Source organism: Panulirus ornatus, chromosome 63, assembly GCF_036320965.1.
Source record: "Panulirus ornatus isolate Po-2019 chromosome 63, ASM3632096v1, whole genome shotgun sequence".
Classification (NCBI taxonomy): Eukaryota; Metazoa; Arthropoda; class Malacostraca; order Decapoda; family Palinuridae; genus Panulirus; species Panulirus ornatus.
Genome location: NC_092286.1, coordinates 11,596,884 through 11,608,381, shown reverse-complemented (window position 1 = coordinate 11,608,381; position 11,498 = coordinate 11,596,884).

The window sequence follows — 11,498 nt, the reverse complement described above, 5'->3', positions numbered from 1 at the left end:
GAGAGAGAGAGAGAGAGAGAGAGAGAGAGAGAGAGAGAGAGAGAGAGAGAGAGAGAGAGAGAGAGAGAGAGACTCATAACACTAGAACTACAGAGCAAAGAACGCTGTGGAAATTCTTATGGCAAGTACATATGTGGCTTGGGACTGTGTGTGTGTGTGTGTGTGGACTGTGGAAGGATCTCTGAAAACTGGCGTCTTTGTAAACCAATAATGCATGACACAAATCAAAATTCAAAAGTTCCTCATCTGTTTCCATGCACCGATCCAATCGAGATTATTGTCATTTTCTTTTCCATCTTCTGATACAAGTCATACCCACGGTTGTAGCGCCCTGATATCAATCAGTTGTAATAACGTCTAACAGCCTCATATACGAGGCTATGGGACGAAGAATATTGTATTCCTCAAACTCTCGCCCACCGGAGGGCATTTCTTCGAGACTGGTATTAATATGATGAGATGAAAAGCCTTTTATTGCTTTTCTTGACAAAACTTTTCAGGTGATTATAGAGGCGTAGCGGTAGGTTGATGTCTTATAATCTTGTTCACGTAGGATTTTATTCAATGAAATAATGAATGACGTATCATTAAACAGCAACACCAAAGGAACAGTTTCATTCAAGAAGCGGGAATGAAAAGGGGAACCATTGAAATCTCATGCCTGTGTATTGTGGCAATACGGAAACGGTTTACATATATATATTTCCCCCTTGGGTATCATAGATCATCCCTAAGAGCCTAGAGTGATGTGGGACATAGACTCAATACATTATTCTTTATCTTCATCCTCGATTTACTATGACCATTCCAAGGGACAGAAGGAGACAGAGAGAGTAACTACGTGCATCCGTAACGAGTTCTTCCCCCCCGAGAGAGAGAGAGAGAGAGAGAGAGAGAGAGAGAGAGAGAGAGAGAGAGAGAGAGAGAGAGAGAGAGAGAGAAAATGACTTGAATGATGGTTTACGCATTGGAGCCACCTCAATCAACATGATGATATGCTGTTAAGTCCGCATCTGTCATCCGCAACCATGTGATCGTCTCATGTATAACATGTTTCCCGGTGCAAAGGATCAATATTTCACTTTCAAGGCCGTCGTGATATATATATATATATATATATATATATATATATATATATATATATATATATATATATATATATATATATATATATATATACACACACGTTTTTCCTGAAATCGAGGAACCCTACATGAATTTCAAAGGTCGAAGAATGACTAGCCAGTCAGATGCCCTTATCAAATAGCTTCAGAGCTTGTATGACGTACTTGTTGGTGTAGGTCGAATGTCATAGTCAATTTGCAGTGGCAGAACAACACAAAGGTCACTGGTGCGTTGTCGAAGTCTGCAGGGAAATGTGTGCTAAATCTGGATGAACTGGAATGGTCATGTCCTTGTTAACTGGCTGCCAAAGATCATGCAAGAGGGGGAGTTATTCACGCTTCCTGGTAGTTGTGGTGTTGTACTGAAGGACTGCCTCCTTCCGCCCTCCACATATCCTTCAGCGATTCCTGGTTCGGGTAAGCATTCCAGTTTAGGGGCACCACTGTATTTCTTTTTTTTGGGGGGGAGGTGGACGAAATTGGTATGATTTCATCCCTGCCACTTTAGTAGAGTTGATTTTCAGGTGCGCAGCGAGCGCTAGGAGATTCGTTCTTATTCTACGATGCTGAATAAGGTGACAGTGATGAGGGTTATGAAGATCAAGGGATAATGTAGGGTCAGTTACCACGAAATAGATGATGTAGAAAGGAACGGACGCGAAGCATACCTCACCTAAAGTCCCCTGGTGGCTGAGAGTAACTTTAATAATGAATGTCTGAGTCAAATTTACACCACCGGCAATGTTGTCATGTACAGCTGAGGAACACATGGTCCAGCGTGTTCGCTCAGTGTTCGGTCCTGTGGCTGTTTGGTGCGTCTGCTGTGTTCCCTCCATCCTCTCTCTCTCTCTCTCTCTCTCTCTCTCTCTCTCTCTCTCTCTCTCTCTCTCTCTCTCTCTCTCTCTCTCTCTCTCTCTCTCTCTCGCTCGATAGCGTGAACGTTAAGTGTAATACTTGGTCAAACAGAATCTACGAAAACTTCACCTAACTTCCCCTTGAGAGCCAGAAGTTACATAGAAATACATTCATAGCATAAGAGCGTTTTTGGATGAATGGAATTCACTGAGAGAGCGTGTCGTGAATACGGACGCTCGTTCGAAAGGTTATACGATAGAAGAGCATGTTTAAGAGATGGGCCAAGTACAAACCTCTTCTCCCCCTCGGCACGTAAATAGCAAACACACACACACACACACACACACACACACACACACACACACACACACACACACACACACACACACACACACACACACACATTGGAATTTAACCTACAATATCATCTGAATATGATAAGCTAAATACCATTAGCGGGTTGAATAGCCCACGTCAGGCAGAGACGAACCCAAAGGGACGACGAAGGATCGTCATGAGAACCATCGTTTCATGTTGTCAGTATAAGACTTGCGAAAGCATCAAAACCTCGAGACTGAATACCCCTTGTGTGACCTCTGATCTTCCTCTCGGGCTTGAATAACCTTGCGTGACCTTTCATCCTTGGAAGACTTCGGCTGAACTCATGAATACTCTCATCTTCTTCGCCCTTCAGACATCCTGCTGAAGCGCATGGGAGCTGGAGTCACTCTGTGTCTGCAGCTCCTGAAGTCAGAGGGAGGGGAGAATAAAAGAGGAAAAAAAAAAGAGAAAAAAAGAAATACTGAGGGACAATAATGTAATCACATAGATATTATAGTAGAATAATAACTTGTTGTGTTGAAATATTTATATATCCTTATCATAGCACTAGACATTATCCCACGTTGCATTGTGAATCTTGTGTACCGAACACACATCTCAAAGTAAATTTGTTCGCTGTTCTCACGTATTTTTAGAAGCGCTGATGGAGGTTGTCAGGGGTCGAGGGCAACAAAACACACACACGCACACACACACACACACACACACACACACACACACACACACGCACACAGACACAGACACACACAAGCAGTAAGCTGAGGTGGCGGAGGGTGTGTGTGTGAGGAGGTAAATGCGTCTGTTCAGGTGGCGGATTGCAGGTGCCGTGTCTTGTGTACTTTAATGATTCTTACACTTTATGTCTCCCAAGAACTTTGCATTAGTCAGGTTTATCACGATGGACAGGCCCAGCAGGAGGAGGAATAGGAGGAGGAGGAGGAGGAGGAGGAGGAGTCAGGAGGAGGCAGTGGGGCGCGAAGAAAAAGATGTAACAGGAGGGAACATTCGTTGGCAACCTTGAGCTGTCGTCAGATTTACCCACCAAGTCAGCCAGGTGAAACGTGCCAACATTTATCTAGTGATAAGAAAAGTCGCCACCTTATTTCCATGAAATTATGAAACTCAGTTATGGACATTTTTTTGATTCATTCTGTCGTATCTAATCTCTTGAATGACGTATATTCTACTTGCACGCATTTTCGTTAACTTGTTTTTCGTATGTTAAGACCATATATGCTCCTCTTCTGTTTACTATTTGTCCTTTCCGTCACCATGATTTACTTCTGGATGTTCACCCACAGCATTATCTTCTCTTTCTCATGCCCTAGAGAAGCAAGGTGTTTACATCTATACAAGATAATTGAAACTCTTATTCTAACAAACAGGCTTCCTGTTGAATCTAGGATGCTGAAGCACAAGCAGTTCTTCATCACGGTTTAGTTTACTCAAAGCTTCATACTTCCCCAGAGCCATAATTACTGCACATTCCTCCCATTCCTTCTCCATTCGTAATAATTCTACGGCGAGACTGTTCGTTTCAGCCGCCAGACGCAAGTTATTCCTGTAAATTCACAATTTGCATTATTTCACAACGTCTCTTTAGCAGACGCTCTCACACACACACCCACGTAATGTTCTTTCCTAACTCATCCTCTTTGTCTGTTTTACCAGGACGGCATCATCTACAAACTGTGACTGCAGTTGTTATCGATTTTCTCATATCATTTAATGAGGGAACGCTGCAAATCAGCCTTACTCAATCTCACCTCACGCGGGATCTTCCTCCCACTTCTTTATAGCATTCATTGCCTTCCATGCGTACTATACAGGGTCAGACCTTCCCAAGGGTTCTCCTCTATGCCATCATATGTTTTCCCTTGATCCATACATAGGCACATATATCGTCTTCTTCCACCCTATGGCTGTATCCACGACGAGCAAGACTCATGTACACAACTTTTCCTACGATTCTGCGTCGTTTGTGTTAAACTACTGCTACATTACATAAACCTCACAGAGACCAACCATTTCCAATCTCGAAGAAAGATACTCTATTCATATCTGGCTCCCCACAAGCTACAACGCTTCCTCCCACCAATTAAACCTCGTCAAAGCAGAAAGTACCAAACTCGTTCAAACTGGCCTGCAGCTGATGTGAATAATACCAGTTTAAACGTCGGGGAAAATAATGTTTTCTTACGATAGTTAGACTTTTAAATCCAGCGTATCCCAATTATATCTTTTGAAGTCACTTTCCACCTGCATATCTTTAAACCACTTTGTATACATCATACATGACTAAATACATATAAGTAAAGTTCTGGTTGAAGAGAATACGATCGTTTCAACATGAATACATCTTACATTCATGAAATTGATACTTGACAGAAAAAAAGAATAAGTTTAAAAGACATTGCCTAATTTATCGTGTTCTACAAAGAGATTCATATTCCTTTTCGTGCGTGAATGGTACTTACAGACGAATACCAAATACTTTGAGGTTGAATCTCATGTGGTAACCACAATGGTCATCGTAACAACCGGTTAGTAACGTCTTTCCCTAGTTAGGCAATTCCCCAGAATGACAAAATGAGGTAGATACTTCAAACATTAAAAGTATGCATTATTTTTCCTTCTGTAAGACACACTGTATCTCCGACTTCCTCTGAGCTTTGATGGTATCGCAATTTACTGTCATGTTAAACACGTAAACATATTACTCTGACTTTCCAACGAGGTCACACCAGCTCAGATTTGTTTCTCACGAGACATCTGTTGTGTGAGACCATTCTCCATTGTTCCAGTGTGTGTGTGTGTGTGTGTGTGTGTGTGTGTGTGTGTGTGTGTGCGTCACTGCTCGTAGAACACTTCCCTCTGACTAATCCACTCATTCTTTTTTTTTTCCTGTCTCTATCTGTCTCTTTCTCCATCTCTTTCACTCTCAGTCTGCCGTCCTGATTGACATCTCATTGTGAGGATTAAACAAACCATGAAAATTCCTGTTTCACATAATTCCCGCCATTTCATTAGCCAGACAGCTTGTTAAAACTCAGAGAAGTTACATTTTCCCTTCAATCTCCTTTCACAAGTTTATGAACGCGTCTTGCATGGGGAGGGGTGTTTCCCAAGGCGAGTTCAGACACTGCAAAAAACTTTTTATATATAAAGATTTGCCATATAGAGTTGGGACGATCGTATGCAGAACGGGGCTTGTTCGTTGGATGGTTTGGATGGTTATTCGGGCTAAAGGCTCAACTATCAATCATTAGGGTCGTTATGTTCGTCAACGTGAAGTGGAAAACACCAGTCGACTCATCTTGAACACCTAGAGGTGTACAAGATGATTCTGAGACTAACTACGCTCTCTTTACCTTTATGTGAAGAGGATTTGCTTCAGTCAATGGTTTCCAGGGATGTGCTAGAGTTATCCACAAATCTTTCCAAGTTTGGTGCTATCCCACTTGCCTGCTGAATCCACCAATGTTTTGTTCGTCAGCCCCCATGTCTCAAACTTGACCTAAAATTTCCAATTTTATCTATCAGATTCTGAACACTCGGCCTTGTTTTGAACTTTGCATGAAGTAGACCATGTATCTCCCTAATTGTTCTGTCTCTAACAATACAGATTACTCTCGTAACAGCATGACCAATATCCTCTGTACATCTGATACCATTGACTTTCGTACAGGAATAATGCGTTGTGCTCTGTCTCTCAAAATTTACACCCACATTTAGGTGTTGCTTCTTGTCGTTTACTTTTACCCAATCACTCACTTGTATCCTTTTCAGTACCTTACAGACTACACTCGTCAGGGAGACTAGTCTTGTAGTCTCCTTCCTTTCCTTATGAACAGGTAATAATTACATTTGCCATCTTTTACTCCTCTGACGCTTTCTCCTGTACGTATGGAACATGATGAGTGATCTGTTGAGTGTATCTGAAGACATTCTGAAAACGTATGCAGAAATTTACACTGATCCATCAGGTTTATATAGGTTAATTAGTCCCTTTTGTGTTCGTTTTTTTTTTTGTCTCTTTTAAATATTTCAAGTGCCTTCCATGACTCCCTCCGTAGTAGCTCTCGTATTGAGGTTATCCTGTCTTCCACTGTGAGAGAACTGTTATTCAGTTCCTTGTATTAGCTTACATCATCCTTTACAATTCTTCCTTCTGATTCCCTAAGTCCGAATAGCTGTTTTTTAACTGACAACTCACTCCTGATGAATTTAAGGAATAGTCAAAAATAATAATCTCATGCCTTGTCTGGAATATATATATATATATATATATATATATATATATATATATATATATATATATATATATATATATATATATATATATATATATATATATATATATATATATATATATATATATATTCCTATGATTCCATGGAGAAAAATGAAACACGATAAGTTCCCAAGTGCACTTTCGTGTAATAATCACATCATCAGGGGAAATACAAGAAAAATAACAGTCACTTAATATACAACGAAGAGACGTAGCTAGGACATCATTTAGCAAACAAGTGATGTGATGTGATTGTTACACGAAAGTGCACATGGGAACTTATCGTGATTGATTTTTCCCCGTGGACTCATAGGAATACACTTGATAACGCGCAAAATTGTAATCCTTTCCAACACAATCACACACACACACACACACTCACACACACACACATATATACATATATAGTTTTTCTTTTACATCTCAAAGGTTCTTGGTGGCTGATGAGGCGCATCACGAAGCTCTTATGCCTTTTGACCCTTTATCTTCGTGTCTTTTGTATCTTCCAGCGTTAGATTCCCTTACCCAGTTGTCTGACGACTGCTGAATCTTGTTTAGGAATCTTAGCAATGTTCTTACTCCGTGTTAATTCTTACTTCTTTTTTTGGGGGAAAATATCGGCGTCGTAAGCAAACATTGTTTATGTAGATCAGAAATAAGAATAGGCCCAGCACTAAACCCTGAGGGATGCCACCGTTCAGCTTAAGTAAGCTCCCCTACTATTGCGTTCTCTATTCCCTCCAGGTCAAGGAGCTGCTTGGACGTCCAGCTTCACAATCAGGTGGAGATGGTAATTTTGGCTTTCCAGCAATTCACGAATGAGCAATCCGACCAACCAATACCTCTTTTCTTACTAGGATTTTCTTGACTCTCTCAAAGACATCTTACAGAATTGCTTTCGTGAGATCATCCCTTCTTTGGGTCCATGTTGTCTTTACTTAAGATAGACCTTTGCTGTCTGTTAACGGGTGTGCTACAGTTCATTCAGCAAGCGGTATTATATGTGATTTATTCTACTTTTTATTTGCATAACTGTGTGCCCTTTTAGTGATTTCATATCGCTGTAGATGATTTAGAATTCGGATAACAGGATGTGATAACAGAGACCACATGAAGTCTTGGGAATCTCTGCAACCCTTTAGGCTACATTCACTTTTTTTTGGTAATGGTTATGGTGCTTATATTGTACAATTCCTTCAGATCCTGTAAGTGAATTACTGTACAGATGTCATTCTAAGATATCATTCTTCAAACATTTTATTCTCACGAGAAAAAAAACCCTAACCTCAGATAATGTTCTAGAGCACGACTAATATCTTCTATTAAAGTTAGTCCAAAATGCAGCGAAGAAGAATTGGAGCATTGTAGAAAATGGAGTCAGCAGCAGTGACAAACATAAAGACAGTCGAGTCTTGCCGTATTCCCAAGTCGATGTGAACATCACTTATACATAAGTATCATCATAATGTGTGGGGATATTTATCGGAATTTTCACAGTATAGACACAAAGGAATAGCATATGTGCATGTAATCGAGATGAGAAAAAAGGAGAGATAGGCAGTATGTTTGAGGAAAGGAACCTGGATGTTTTGGCTTTAAGTGAAACGAAACTCAAGGGTAAAGGAGAAGAGTGGTTTAGGAATATCTTGGGAGTAAAGTCAGGGGTTGGCGAGAGGACAAGAGCAAAAGAACGCTCTCTTTCTGGGAAATTATATGGGAGGGTAATGATTGAGAGAGTCAAGGAATTTACAGAGCATCAGTTTGGGTAAGAGCAGTGTGGTTTCAGAAGTGGTAGAGGATGTGTAGATCAAGTGTTTGCTTTGAAGAATGTATGTGAGAAATACTTAGAAAAACAGATGGATTTGTATGTAGCATTTATGGATCTTGAGAAGGCATATGATAGAGTTGATAAAGACGCTCTGTGGAAGGTATCAAGAGTATATGGTGCGGGAGGTAAGTTGCTTGAAGCAGTGAAAAGTTTTTATCAAGGATGCATGGCATTCGTTCGAGTAGGAAGAGAGGAGAGTGATTGGTTCCCAGTGAATGTCGGTTTGCGGCGAGAGTGCGTCATGTGTCCATCGGTTGTTTAATTTGTTTATGGTTGGGGTTGTTAGGGAGGTGAATGTAAGAGTTTTAGAGAGAGGGGCAAGTATGCAGTCTGCTGTGGATGAGAGAGCTTGGGAAGTGAGTCAGTTGTTGTTTGCTCATAATACAGCGCTGGTGGCTGATTCGAGTGAGAAACTGCAGAAGTTAGTGACTTAGTTTGGTAAAGCGTGTGAAAGAGAAAGCTGAGTGTAAATGTGAGTAAGAGCAAGGTTATTAGGTACAGCAGGGTTGAGGGACAAGTCAATTGGGAGGTAAGTTTGATTGGAGAAAAACTGGAGGAAGTGAAGTGTTTTAGATATCTGGGAGTGGATTTAGCAGTGGATGGAACCATGGAAGCGGAAGTGAGTCACAAGTTGGGGGAGGGGACGAAGGTTCTAGGAACGTTGGAGAATGTGTGGAAGGCGAAATCTCTTTGTAATTCTTTCGTTAAGTTGCATTTTCTTCCTTACCTTTTCCGTTTGTGTCCTTGGGAGGATGGTAGTGCCTAAACAACAATTTGCTCGTGTGTTCTATGTATTCCTACGTCATCGTCATTTTGAATTAGAGATAGAAAAAGAAAACCGCTGCCAATTAATTTTCTATAAACTATCCTTTACCTGTGTGACCAAGACATCTAAACGACCAGCCAATTTGTTTCAGTTAGGGCTGAAGCCTTTGCCATTCTCCTAACGCTTGTTTTCTCTTACGTTTTGTTCTTAGGGGGTAACGTTAGGAAAGTGATCAGTTTAGAGAGAGAGAGAGAGAGAGAGAGAGAGAGAGAGAGAGAGAGAGAGAGAGAGAGAGAGAGAGAGAGAGAGATTTCAACACTGAGTCTCCAACGCACACGATCAACATACAAAAGTCTAGAATGTTTTGTGTCAGTAGAAAAAGTTTGATTAATCAATCAAAAAAAAAAAAAAAAGGTGGTGGTTCCGCAAGTGTCAAACTCCCTCCCTGTAAAAAGCAAATTGGTAATTACAAATACGTACCTGTGGTACTGAGGCTAGCTAGCGATGGTGACCATGATTCACACACGGGCCCACCCAGATTACAGATATCCTCGGAGTTGGTCGAGAAATGGGTTCCTAGACCATGCTGTGTGTGTGTGTGTGTGTGTGTGTGTGTGTGTGTGTGCAGACGTAGAGATAAAGACATGAAAGATATGAATATACGTACAAGGTATATAAACAGGGCAACACTAAACTTTCTCCCCGCAAACGTTCATTGTCATCACATACAGCAATCACACACACACACACACACACACACACACACACACACACACACACACACACACAAACACACAGGGTCAGGACTGCATAAGACCAACTCTATCTATTCAAGTAAGGGGAGAGAGGAGAGGAGATCCCAAAGACGTCACCTTGAAGTAGTATTTCGAAAAGGTAATGATTCGCTGCGACAGCAAGACCAGCGAGTGTGGGACACATTACAACGAGTGATTCGAGCAATTCCTATCTTTCTTTTTTTAGGCAATTTTACGTCAGAAAAAAGGCCATCATTGGAATTAAAGAATGAGGAAAAAAAATCCTCTTTCCGGTTCGACTTGACACCTCGCCCGCCACACCTTTTTTTAAAGCCTTTATCCTCAGCTTTTTATCCTTATCAGACTCGGACGTGGTGACGCAGTCTTCTCGGATGTGCGCGTACGTGTCAGGCTTTTCGTATCACAGGAAGGAAGTCATGCACGAGAAAAGATTACCGAGAGGCGGGGGTGAATACCAGATCACCTTCCCTATTCTCTACAGTCGTGTCAGTACCTTCGTGTGAGAGTGTGGTCCCAGCTAAACCTTCCTCCTTGCTGGCGGTTCGAGACTGTGAGCAAATGAACACCTGCTCTTTTTTTTTTTTGAGCCGTTTAACCAAGACTAGAATATATGTGGTCGAGTCTGCCTGTTCGTCGACCATGATCTGCTTCACTTGGTTCTCGTTCGAGGCAAGTTGCTTCGTCTTTGTAGAGGGTTTTGAGAATCAGCCAGGGTGGGTCTTGCTTCACGAGAGTTCGTAAAGACTTCGAGAAATGGCTGAAATATGTATCTAAGGGTATATATCTCAAGGTTCATCTGATAAGTTAAGGTATTGTGGAAGACTTGTCTAAAGCCATGTATTATATAGTTCTCTCGAATAAGACAGAACTTTAGTGGTGTGGTGGTAAACGTTGCTGAACGTGATGCATTTACGGGGTCGAGCATATACATTCGAATCCAGATTGTTGCAGCAGTCGAACCACAGACAACCCAGCTATTCATCCTCGATCAAGTGTGTGTGAGTTTGTATGCATATATATTTAGCCACAAGAAAGAGAAATTTGGTGACAATCGAAAACATAATAGCCAAAGAAAAAGTATCAACTATTGATGAGAGTGTTGTCTAAACCAATATTCAACGAAGAGACGTAGCTAGGACGCCATTTGGTAAACATGCAATTGTTCAAGACAGACAACGAGCGTATCATAAACTTATTATGTGGACAAGAAGGTGAATTGTTTACAAACTTTATCAACAATAAAGTTATCCAATTTGTTAAGACCTTCGCTAATATCGATATTATAATCATTTGTGTGTTTATTGACAGAAGATCCAATGATATTTCTCGTGGCACTGGAGTTAGAGTTAATAACTGAGATGGCATTGCGTATTAGCAGTCCAGAGCTTATTGATGATGAGTTTGAGAAGATATATTCTATTGGATAGGTTGGGCCTTTCTTTCGTTTGTTTCCTTGCGCTACCTCACTAACGTGGGTGACAGCGATAAAGTATAATAGATAATTATATGTTTT